Here is a 13,348-nt window from a genome sequence, read left to right on the forward strand (position 1 = left end):
AATATTGTATAATTAAGTAAACAATTTTTTGCTTTTCAAAGCTTTTCTATAACTAGGTTCTGTACGTCCGTACTCACGACACAGTTAGCTCTTTTCATTATTTAGGTATGTTAGAAATGTCAGGTCGATTCCAAACTTTGAAAATGAATTCTGTAACAAATAGGTACGATTTCAAAAGCATAGCAACTTTATAATCTTTACAAGAAAGTCCGTATTTTTGACCATAGTGATTTACTTTTCTTAAAACAACTTTTTATTCCACAAGGTAAATAATATTTTAAGCGAAGATTCTCTATAATCAAGTTATAACTTTAAGTATGTTTTAAAACATAATCCTGTTTATAAGCAGTTTTGCATCGAGTTTAAATACTATGCTAGCGGCTACGCAACTAGAAGTCAAAAGGGAGATTATATCAAATAATATTTTTTGGTGGTAGAAGGCTCTTTTTTATATACTAAAACTAATAAAAACCATCACTGTATAAAGGAGAGCCATATCGTTCCAGCAGTTCTTGAGATTTTTCGGTGCAAACAGACATAATATGTTAGTTTATAATATTAAGTTCATAATTAAGTTCATTAAAAGAAAAAAATATTTTTTTAGGGGGTGATACATTTTTTTCCAGGGGATATATATTTCTTCGGATGGTGATGATTATTAATCTTTCCTGGACTTTTGAGAAGCTTCTTTGTAAAGGAGATCCATATCGGTTCAGTGGTTAAGCAAGATCCTTCGGTACAAACAGACAAACTAACATAATGTTACTATATAATATACAGATCAATAACGAAAGTAAAGAAACAGTTTGAAAAAAATGATATTAATAAAAAACCTGTCGTGGAGGTGTCGGGTTTGAGACTGAACTGCAAAATACTAGAGACATCAAAAATGCCATGAGTAGTAGGTGAATGCGATGGCTTGAAAACAGGCACTACCATGCACAGTTAGGACCTTCAGACAAAGGTGGTACAATCAAAGGGTTGGTTCTCAAGGATGACAAAATCCATGAGCAGGAAAAAAACAGAAATATATAACAAATAAAGTAAACACTTGTAAACAATAAAATAAATTATCTATTAATATTTTAAAATTGTGTCTTTTATTTAAAACAACACATTATTTATGATGAATTATATACAGAATAGTTCCATAGCAGATAATTTACTTTTTAAAATTCAAGATAATCAGCGATAAAAAGTTACTAACTAATCTATGTAAATAATGAAAATACATATATCACAGGAGAATAGGTATTCCAGAATGGCTTCGAAACCGATTAATATCCGCTGGATTAGAACCGGTTCTTAGCCATACTTAAAATCATGTGTAGCATGTATTACAGACAATTTTTCACGAATATAATAATAAAAATTTGGGTATAGTCCCTTTCGAGGCGCAACGTCGAGGCGCATATATAATTCTTCATTTTAATTTTTAGTTGTAAATTATAATTACAAGGTCTAGCAATAGCATTGTTATGGAAAATTAACTGACATCATATAGATATGTGCGTACTTTTTTTCCTTAATTTAAATTAAATTTACACAGTGGAAATTGACGCAATCGCAATTACCTCATATATTACACAGTTTATTTAAACACCTAGGCTTCAGTTCATAAATTGCTAACGGCAGCGACACTTTTTTTTTTACAACTAAACTTAAAGTTGTTTATGCAAACACCTTATATTTTGTCGAATAGATTAAGTAACGCCAAAGTTTACTCAGCCGAATTAAATACTTATTAACAGCAAACAAAAATTTTTCTCTTCTTTTTTCAAACGAACAAGATTAATTAATTATAGAGCAGCTTTGGATATATCTATCTAATAAGTTAAGTTTATTTAAACTCTCAGGCCACAGTTCATAACTTGCTAACGGCAGCGACATTTTTACCAATTAAAAGTTTTTTTTTTTTTTTTTTTTTTTTTTTTTTTTTTACGCAAACACTTTATATTTTGTCGAACAGATTAAGTAATGTCAAAGCTCACTCAGCCGATTTAAATACTTAGTAACAGCAAACAAAAATTTTCTCTTCTTTTTTCAAACGAATTAGTTTAACTATAGAGCAGCTTTGGATCTATCTATCCAACAAGTTAAGTTCAACAATTTCATTTAGTCGCAGACGTAAACAATCCATAATTTAATAATTATTAAATCGAATCTTTCATGGTGCTAAACACTCAATAACAGTGGACTAAGTATAATTATAGAATAGCTTTGGATCTATCTAACCAAAAAAGATAAATATTTTGGATGACTAGTTTTTAGCCGAATGAGTCTTTATTAATATTATTGTTCGTTTTATTATTATTATTCATATAGGAGTATTCAAATTAGTTTAATCATTCTGGTACATAATAGGATGGTGAATATATATATTTATTTGCTTTAATATGTTAAATAAACTAATCCAGAATCTCGACGCTTGGCTCGCGTCGCTCCTCGTGTTCTGACTCGGAATCCTCCTCGAAGGTGGGGCCGTCGGAATTCTCGGATTCAGCACGGGAGTCGGCGTCGTCTCCAGCGGCATCGTCTCCAGCTTCGCCAATATCGGACCTAGCTCCGGCGGACCCAGCCTCTGACTCAGAATCCATGGACCAGTCATCATACTGGCCATCCAGGCCGGGCTCGCTGTCACTGATCTCAATGGTCGACTCGAGGTCCAGCACAATATCATACGCAGAGGTAGCCATTAAGACCGCCTCCTTGTAATCATTGCACTGAGCCTCGAGGACCGACAACTCATGCTGGTTGTCTTCACGCGAGCGATCGACAGTAGGCATCGCATCGCCTAACAAGCGGTGCAGCCGAATGCCTTCGTCGACAAGTCTGAGCGACTCGCGGTTGGGAATCTCTTGCAGACCTGCGCGAAAAGCTAACCTGCATGCATCGCGGAAGCTAGTGCGCAGGCCCTTCCCAAAATAATACCAATCAGCAATTTCACTTGAGTAAACTATCGGCGGAGCTGGCAGAGGATCTGGAACCGCAAAGGGAACGGGGCCGCCAACATCGGGTTCGGGAGAGGGAGCCAAGACTTCCTCTGCAGCGTCGATCAACAGTCGCAGGTTGCTATGATCAACCATGACAGAAAAACTTATTATTTAACTTATCGGCAGATTTAAATTAAACGTAACTTGATGGTAAACGTATGAACACCGGAAGAGCAATGATTAGATAACAAGAAAGTCGCAATTAAATAGAATTAATCATGTCACGTGACATGTCCCGGCAAGCCTTTACAAATAGGTCTAATTTACCCCCATTTTTCATATTAAATAATAATAAACAAAGACAGAAACCGGCCGGGTCAAAAATCAAATTGCGCAAAGGCAGCTTCCTCCCCCAATGTCGGTATTTTTTCTCCACCCCCTTTTATATTACCACCCGGGTCAACCATTTTTTCAAGACGACACTTTCGGCTTCTTTGACCTCACTGACACCTCTAGTGAATATTAAGTCTTGTTGTCAAAGGGATAAAGGGGAAGGGATGCTAGGGACGGATTTCCCGGGAAGCTAGCAACAACAACAACGCATGCCTATAACATATGGGTCGTATGCTCGTCAAATACATCGTTGTATAAAAAACGAATGCGTGTGTTTACGTTTATGTGTATGTTTTTTGTGTTTGTGCGTATACAATAGCCTCACTGGCCACCCAAAGCTCCTTAGCCTCCCCAATTTGCACGTTTCCTGCCCCACCCCAATACTAATATTAATATCATCATACTACCCAAAATATTTTAAATTCCTGGAAATGATAAAGGTTAAATTGAAATTCAACGAATTTTTCTACACATATTTTTCAATTCTTTAAATATGTTTTACAAAAATCTAGCCCAAGGTCAATTTTTTCTTCATTCTTTGCTTTAGTCTCCACAAAAACTTCAATATTCTAATAATTTTAAAAATGTCTTAACGATGCCTTGAATTCAGAGATCGAATCACCGCTACACAATTTACAATTTTAATCAAATTAATTTTAGTCGACACTGGGGGTCATGACTCGGTCACTTCTACATGACCGAGCCAAACATAACCAACGATTTCACTAGGAACCCCACCTCCAACCCCCCCCCCCCCCCCCCCCCGTCAACCCACCAATGGGAAACCAACGGTCATATGGTCACACCGTGTTCTTTGACGCTTGGATCTGGTGCACGTCGCCTTTTTCAGGATAAGGACAGCACGGTGTGTGGACTAACCAAATGGCATGTCGGTCCTATGGACCATAATCACAGCAGTGATTGGTGTGATATTGACATATTATCACAACCACGACATCCCCTATAGGCAACCAGTAGATACATGATATATGGATGCAATTATACTTTAAATATAACTTATAAATTTAACTGTAAATTGTAATAGTACTCTTGTAAACGGATGGACTAACAACACGCACAGTGTTTTTACTCTATCCGTATAGCCACACGGCTATTTTCCATTGTAATCATTGTATTCTTCTGTTTTTCCGAAATAAATTATATTATATTATATTATATTATTTTTACAATGGCTATAAAAGGTTATGTTAGTTTAGGTTAGGTTATATTGGGTTAAGTGATTGCCCCGCAGGCTTAGGCAATTGACCCTGCAGGGGCTTGAAATAGGAGAAAAGCTAATGTGAAAATACGAAGATTTGCCCCTCAAGGGGCGTTGTTACTAAAGGGACTATACCCAAAAATTTTAGGATTTATACCAGTTTTGTTAGCCTGGGTCTTCGGCCCCTAAAAGCTTTTAATATCTGCGGAAAGCTTTGAATAATACGATGCAATAAGTAGTAAGATAGATTAAGATTAAAAACCTTATTGTTTAATTCTGCGTCTGAAAATTGAAATAAAACTTTTAGGTAGCTAACATGGAACTCATTTATTGGTCATCCAGCAAGAGAAGAGGGGATAAGGCAATGGGGGTGGGAGTATCGTTATTTCAGCCTGCTGCAAGTATTACTTTATCGGGGTACATGAAAATCTGGTGTAACATCCAAGTAATAATATATCTATTTATTATAAAAATCAATGCTATGGCCTTCTTATAATTTTTCTTGCGTCGGGGTCTTGTGTCGTCGGAAGTGAATAAAACACTACCCTTCTCCTCCACTGTAGACTTTTTGTGCTTCGACATATCCTAGATAGATAACTAGGTAAATAAATGGATAGATGGATAGATAGATAAATGGATGGAAAGATTGATGAATAAATGGATATTAAGGTAGGTTGAACAGGTAGACTCCCCTACTCCTCCCTCATGTTTTATTTATTTTTTAAAAAGTGGATAGGGGTTTCAGTGCTCAACAAGGTACTTTGTATGAAATCGCCAAAGATATTGCAAGTTTTTAATTTACATTCTGTTCAGACGAGCTGTTATATATGGTTTCATAGTCAGTTGGCCGCGGATGTGAAAATAATAAAAGGATTTATTTCATGATTTTGTCTATGCTTCTGTGGACAGTTTTACAACAACCCAGTGTTTTATCACCTTGCAGAACTGATTCATATCCAGTGGATATGAATCAATTCCGGAGGAAAAAATGTCTAATTTTAAATATTTCTTTTTTGCTTATCTTCGTTTGAGCAAATAAGCAAGGTTTTTCTTTAAAGCAGAGATACTCTGTGGGTTATTTTTTAATATACGTCTCTCTCTTCCTGTATTCATCTCTCTCTCTCACTATCCTCATCTCATTTGCTTTCACTCTTTTTTGCCTTAATTCTCTCTTTCACATTGCAAAAAACATAACACTCTATATTGCAACAAAACTTTGTTAGCTGCGCTACTTGTAGACATGTTAGTCATTGCAGTATTTGTTTAAAATAAGGAACATAGATAGTTCTTCAGAAATCTTAATCTATTTAAATCATGTAGAGTTAGATTGTTTACAAACTTTATCTTGATCATATTTCCACAAAAAATGTGTATTAACCCTATAACTTACATTTGTCTGTTCTTTTGTTAAAGTGCAATGGACATCATTTGGAAATGTTTTTAAAATTTTAAGATAAATTTTTTTGGTGTGTAATCCCTTTACAGTGTTTTATCTACTGTATACATTATTCTGTCTGTTTGACTGCCAGTGGTTTTCCTCAGAGGACCTTGTCAAGCACAGCAATCCCCCCCCCCCCTCCTTTTTTCCTTTTTATTTGATTTATATTAAAAATGGGGGGTAGTTGGTTTATCTTTTGTTTAAATTGTATCTCCCCTCCTTTTCCTTAAATAAACTCTTTAAAAAAAAGAGAAGGTAGTTTTTATTGCTAAGCAGGCACTTTTATTGTTAATGTTTATTTTAGATAAAGTCATTCTTCATTTGTTTTTACAAGGTTGTGTCAATTTAAAATTACATTTTACAGACATATACGTTTTTCACATAATATTGTGAAAGTTGGGAATAATTTTCATTTTTTTATCTTTATTTTGATATTCATGAAAAATTGTCGGATCTACTGCAGTTCACGGTAAAATATTGCTGGTAACGAATATTGCCAAAAATCTATGAATTTTAAAGGCTGCTAGCTGCCAAACTGCTGAACGTACAGATCATACCCGCACACCATTTTAAGCGGCATAAGAAGGCCTACAAATAATCTGGAATAGCCAAGATACAATGTTGCACAGGGAAAGCTTCACTAAAGAAAACACGCATAAAATAGGCCTTTTTCGCGCATTTCTCTGCACTGCGAGATAATTATGCATTATTGATTTATGGCTATTCCAAATTATTTGTAGGCCTTCTTATGCCGCCTATAACAGTGTGCGGGCATGATCTGTACGTTCAGCCGTTTGGCAGCTAGCAGCCTTTTAAATTGTCTTTTATACGTTGCTATACATATTTTTCAGTATTGCTGAGAATCTAAAATCCAGTGGATTTTAGTCGGTTTTAAAGCCATACTATAAAATAGTTTATCTATATTCCTATCCTGGATTTTTAAAAATAAAATAACAAGGCTCGACAGCCGCAACTGAAATCAGACACTGCTACCAAATATTCGTCCACTGACATCTGGAAGGGAGAGGGACATTGAACAGTTTATTACACTGGTCCCAAGGACGTCCAAGGGGGGGGGGGGAGTAAATGGGTGATTACCCCTCAAAATATTCATCCTTTTACCCCCACCACTTTAAAATTTACCCCTACCTTGGGGGTGCCATAGGCACCCCCAACCATTTACGAGGGGGTATTTACCCCCCCCCCCAAGCAAATTTTACCCCCGGGGGGGTAAAAATATTTGCGGCGCGCTTCGCGCGCCATTTTACTCAGCCAAAAAACGCATTACCCCCCCCTTAAAATTTTTTTACTCCCCCCTAAAAAAAAAATCTTTGACGCCCCTGACTGGTCCCCAAAGTTTTGTAATACTATTTTCTTATTGGTTGGATCAACAACTTTTATCAAATTTGTATTGGTTGGTGTCCAAACGTTTCAATCATTGGGAAAATTTGTGTTTCGTCATTGGGGGTGTACATCAATTTGAACACCAGTATCTTATCCCTTTAGATCCCTGGCATAACAAGCTTCTCTCCTCTGTTCTGAGCTGTTTTTAACTCTGCCAAAGTTTTCAGCTGCAGCCCTAGCCGTGCAGCTGAATGTGCATTTTACACGTCCTATTAAAAATTAAACTGAAAGATAAGGAAGGAATATTGTTTAGTTGTTTCTTTACCGTCGTCGTGACAATATATCATTCAAAAAGGTAAATATTAAAATGTTAAAGCAAATAAGAATATGACAAGAATGGCAACATCCCCAAAAAAAGTGAAGCAAATATGTAAACATCATTTTGGCCATATCTATGTATTCATCTATTCAACTAAAAGTATCGTATTTAATTTTTCTTTCATCATTTTGTGTAAAATAAAAAGAAAGCCCCCCCCCCCCTTTAATGTATATCTAGTGTTATGTTCGTCAGTTGTGGTACACAAAAGATGGATGGACGTGATAGCTAGTTTGTGGAGAAGCTTTGATTCCAACCCCAAAATAACATTCAAAATTTGTACACGTTTATTGAACTAAAGTGGTCACAATACTAAATCAAGGATATTTTTAATCTAATAATTTAGGTTAGGTTAAAATAGAACTTCCCATATTTATATTTAAGGGTTCAAAGGATACTTTTCATCTTAAATTCCTTTGGTTAGGATGGGTTAAGCGGGATACATGTCAATTTTCTGGTATTAACCTCTTAGGATTTTTTCCAATTTTGAAAATTTATGAACCCCCTCCGACAAAACTATAAAACCTGGCTGTCCGGCCCCCTAGCCTGTAACATAACCTAACCTAATTGTGAAAAAAGCGACGTAAGAATCTGACAACAAATAATATAAAAACAAAGAAGATTACATGCGTACACTAATTTTTAGTTATAGAGAAGCCTTACTCCTTATGAATAACTCTGGCGTTTGTGTTATTTTTTATTGTTAGGTAAACAGTAGAATTATTCATTTTCTTAAGGATCGCACCTAATCGTTAACCAAATTTTGTCTGTCCTTTCCTCTAGATAGCTGTTTTAATCATTTTAAAACTTTTTCTCCTATTCATTCGAATCCGGTGTATAAGAACTGGTTCTCATCCATACAAAAAAACTATGTCTAGCATCGTATGATATCCAGTTTTCTTCGACTATAAAAATGTTCAATCATAAGATTAAATTCAATTTTTTAGCCCGTGCCTTCGGCACCTCGGGTCTAAAAAAACTGGTTTTAATCTTATAATTTAATATTCTATAGCCGCGGAAAGCTGTTTATAATACGATGCGAGAAATGACTATTATTGGCCTTTGAATTAGAAAATTTAACAACAAATTATACATACAGGAAAAGTGATAAAACAAGGCTCATAGAAAAATGAAGAATATTATATACAAAAAATATAATTAAGAATGGATATATTTTTATTTAGTTAGAGAGAAGCTTTGCTACTAAGCAGAAATTGGACTTGTTGTTAACTTTTATGCTGAGGTAAGTGTTTAAATTAGTCATTTTCATAAGTAGCGCTGCTATTCTCTATAAATAGGTTATGTCTGTCCTTTACTCTAAATAGCTATTTTAATCATTTTAATACTTTTCTTGTCTTTGAATTTCGAAATCCGACATCCTTATAATAAAGTAACAGGGTGTTTGTCTGTGCATTTGTGTTTTTGTATGTTTGTACCAAATGAACTCGCTAACCACTGAACCGATCTGGTTCTCCTTAACAGGGTAGCTTCTAAAAGGTCCCCGGAAGGTTTATAACTATTTTAGAGGAGGGTTCCACCACCCTCCCAAGAGAAATCACAAAAAGACTTGAACGCAACATAGAAAATAATTACATCTTTGAAATAAAAAAAAAACATTTAAAGTTCCACTTGAGGCCTCTAGGGGCGTAGCCACTAGTTAAATAATATAGGAAAAGTCTTAAACCAAGGTTCATACAAAAATAAAGACGATTAGATTAATTGTAATTATTAATGGATATTTTTGTTATTTTAGTTTTAGAGAAGCTTCGCCTTTGGATTATCTTTGCAGTTTAGGTAAGAAAGAGTAGAATTATTTATTTTCATAAGTAGCGAAGGTACTCTTTAATAACTAGGTTATTGCTTATTTTAAAACTTAAATTGCTTTTTGACTTTTAAGATCTGACAACAAACAAAGACGAAGCCCAATCTGTCCTACTTTTGATTCCTGTGACGTCATAAAAATGAGAGAGATGAGAGGAGAAGTGGGAAAGAAAACCACTATAAAAGAGATGGATTATCTCTCATTTTTATGACGTCACAGGAATCAAAAGTCGGACAGATTGGGCTTCGTCCAAATATAGAATAAAATTGAAAACAATCCTTATACTAAAGTAACAGGATGTCTGTTTGTGTGTTTGTAACAAAGGATCTCGCTAACCGCTGAACCGATCAGGTTCTCCTTAACAGGGTAGCTTCTCATAGGTCCGGGAAAGGATACCAACAACCTCCCAAGAGAAATCAAAAAATCGAAATTGTTTATACGTTTCTCGATTTTACAAAGAGATTCCAACGCAACATAAACTCAACCTAACACAGACATATTTTAAATATAAAAAATAAACATTTAAAGTGCCCACTAGAGGCCTCTAGGGGCGAAGCCGCTAGTAATAAAGATATAACATAGGAGATACATTACATATGTTATATTATATATGTATCTTTTTTTAGTTATAGAGAAGCTTTGCTACTAAGCAGAAATTGGACTCAGTGTTTTCTTTTATGCTTAGGTAAGTGTTAAAATTACATTTTTCGTAAGTAGTGCAGCTACTCTATAAGATATATAATATATATGCCTTTCAATTCCACTCAATAATTTTTTACTTTCTTAAAACTGTTTTGATGTTCTATATCTGACACTACATCATATTAAAAAGTTATAAAAGTAATTCCCATGCAAAGATAAAGAAGATTATATACATAAAGTATATTTAATGGTGAATGTAAGTTTTAATATTTATAATTATTATTGGCACAGCTACTCTATATCTAAATGTATATCTGTCAGTTATATGTTCTTCTTAAAATCAAAGCTTTTCTATAATTAAGGTAGGTCCATACGTCCATCCATACATACCTAATGGTTAACTCTTGTTGTCACATAGATTTCAAACTTTGCATGATGATTCCTATAGCATTTAGGTACGATTTAGGAAGACCTCTTTCGTCTGCTTCTAAATTATTTACTTCTACTTGGCTGTGTTAATATAAGCAATGCCATTGGTTGATTGTCTATGACCCAATAGAAAGGTTGCGCAAGACGGTTGCAATGGGGAGATACATTTATTCAACCCTTTCTCCCTCTAGTGTTTAACTCTAATGTTACCAGAAAGTCAGTACGTTCATTTACAACATGTTGATTTTTACCTTTTTTAACAAAAAAATTTTTATGTGTTGTAATTATCACATTCATCTGATTTTTTGAATATAGATTCCTATTACATCAAGGTATAATGTTATAAGTGAAGCATATATATTATCAAGTCCTAAAATGTAAGTATGTCCTTAAACAATATCCTGCATTAAGCAGTTTTGCAAATAAATATTTACAATTTTGTTTAGACTTATTTATTTATATTCTGCTTATTCTACGAGTGTTTTTTTAAATAGCTAGTCGGTACTTTTAGTAAGTATTAGATGTAAAATGATCTAGAGAATTTAGATATACATTTGGTTTTTTTGTACCTCTTATTTTTTAGACCTCTTATTTTTGAAGTAATTTAAGTTTTTTTTTTAAATTAAGTTGGTTTTAAGGTACAGAACGCAACAAAAATATAGTAAATTGCCATTATAAACAAAAATAGAAGATCTTTAATTTGAAACCTTACTTTTAATTCTGTTGAGTAATTATTTAAAAATCTATTTTGTTGAACCCTGATGAATCAAAACTTTTAAACTGCGGAGCTCTACACGAATGGGTTAAAAAAGTTAGGACACGTTCTTTAGGAAAATATATGTATTTTAGAGATATTTATGAACATATTTATTATTTCGGTTATAGAGAGGCTTTGCTCCTTTGAGAAACTTAGCCTTGGTCTTATCTTTAATGTTTAGGTAAGTGTTATATTATTCATTTTTACAATTTATATTTTAACAATGCAGCTACTCTATAGCAAGATTTTGCCCTGCCTTTCCTCTGTTTTACTTAATTTAAAACTTTTATTGGCCTTTGAATTTCTAAATCTGACAACAAATAATATACAAATATAAAGAAGATTAAATACATAGGCAATTTTTAATATGTATTTCATTTTAGTCAAAGAGAAGCCTTACTTCTTAGAATGACTTAGCCTTGGTCTTATCTGTAATGCTGAGGTAAGTGTTAAATTATTCATTGTCATAAGTAACGCAGCTTCTCTTTGTTTAGGCTGTTTCCCTCCCACTTTTTTGTTATTCCCTTTTTACACTTCCATGTCAATAAAAAAAGTATATATATAAGAGAAACATTTTAACAGTATATTAGTGTCATATCAAGTGTATTTTAATCAATGACAACCCCACCCCCTTTATTTGAAAATGAAGGGGGTGTTTCCATGTCTAAACCCAGTGGGAAGCCAAGTAAAGTACTCAATAAAACCCAACCTAACATGACCTAGAGAAATAATCAAATGAAAATCTAACCTATTGTGTTTTAAAGCTAGTTTATATATACTTATTAACTAACGACTATGCCTCTAGAGTTACTTAAAATGGTGGGGGGTTGATCTCGACCCCCTATTTTTTTTTAATTTTAATAAAAAGAAAATAGGCAGGGTAGGACAGGGGCGTCTAAGCTTTTTTTTTGGGGGGGGGGGTAAAATGGCGCACGAAGCGCGCGTCAAAAATTTTTTTTACCCCCCCCCCAAAATTTTTACTCCGGGGATAAAATTTGATGGGGAGGGGTAATTATCCCCCTGAAATCTGTTGGCAGGGGTAAATTTTGTTTACCCCCCCCAAAATTTACCCCTGGGGTAAAATTTTTGGAGGGGGTAAACAAAATTTTATTAAATATTTAGTATTAAAAATGCGCGTGAAGCGCGCAAAAATTTTTTTTGTTAGAGATTTTTTATTTTAGGGGGACGGTATTTACCCCCCCAAAATTGTTAATTGTTAAGGGTAGGGGTAAATTTTAAATGTGGGGGGGGGGGGGGGGTAAAATGAAAAAAAATTTGGTTGTTCACCCCAAAATTCGTTTGGTTGTAATCCCCACTTTACCCCCCTTCCCTTGGACGTCTATGGGGTAGGATTTTCCCCACAAAAAGTTATAAACCTTCCAAGGACCTATGCAATTCTATACTGTAAATGAGAACCATTTAGTTTTAGCGGTTATCAAAATCCTCTGGTACAGACAGACACAAATCTTGTTACTTTCATATAAAAATAAACGTATTTATTGTTTAGGTACAGAGAGGCTCCTAAGAATATAGCCTTGGCCTTCATTATTATCTTTATTGTGTAAGTAAGAGGTAAAATAAAATTATTAGCTCTTATATTCTATAACTTAAGTGTATCTGTGTACACGTCTGTATATTCCTCTTTTTCTATATACTTGCGGCCACGACCCAAGATAATCAAATTCCCTTTGAATTTTTGGGTACTTTTTAAAATCTGTATTGGTTGGTTCAAGCTAGCAATGTCGAAACTTTTAATGTATACATGAGGTATTTTGAAATCATGATAGTGAGTGAACAAAAATTTATCGTCCATTGTCCTGTCCCTTAAAATTCCTGTACTTGCCCAACAGTTTTTTATTGCCTAAATAAAAAGAATCATGGTGTTCAAGTTTGTAATTATAAATTAAATTTTCTAAAAAATATATATATGAAATATATCTACAATTCTAAAATTTTTATTTTGTCTGAAGCTATTAATATACTAGTTTAGATTGG

The sequence above is a fragment of the Acartia tonsa genome, unplaced genomic scaffold, assembly GCF_053477335.1.
Source record: "Acartia tonsa isolate MP-2025a unplaced genomic scaffold, ASM5347733v1 sca5, whole genome shotgun sequence".
Classification (NCBI taxonomy): Eukaryota; Metazoa; Arthropoda; class Copepoda; order Calanoida; family Acartiidae; genus Acartia; species Acartia tonsa.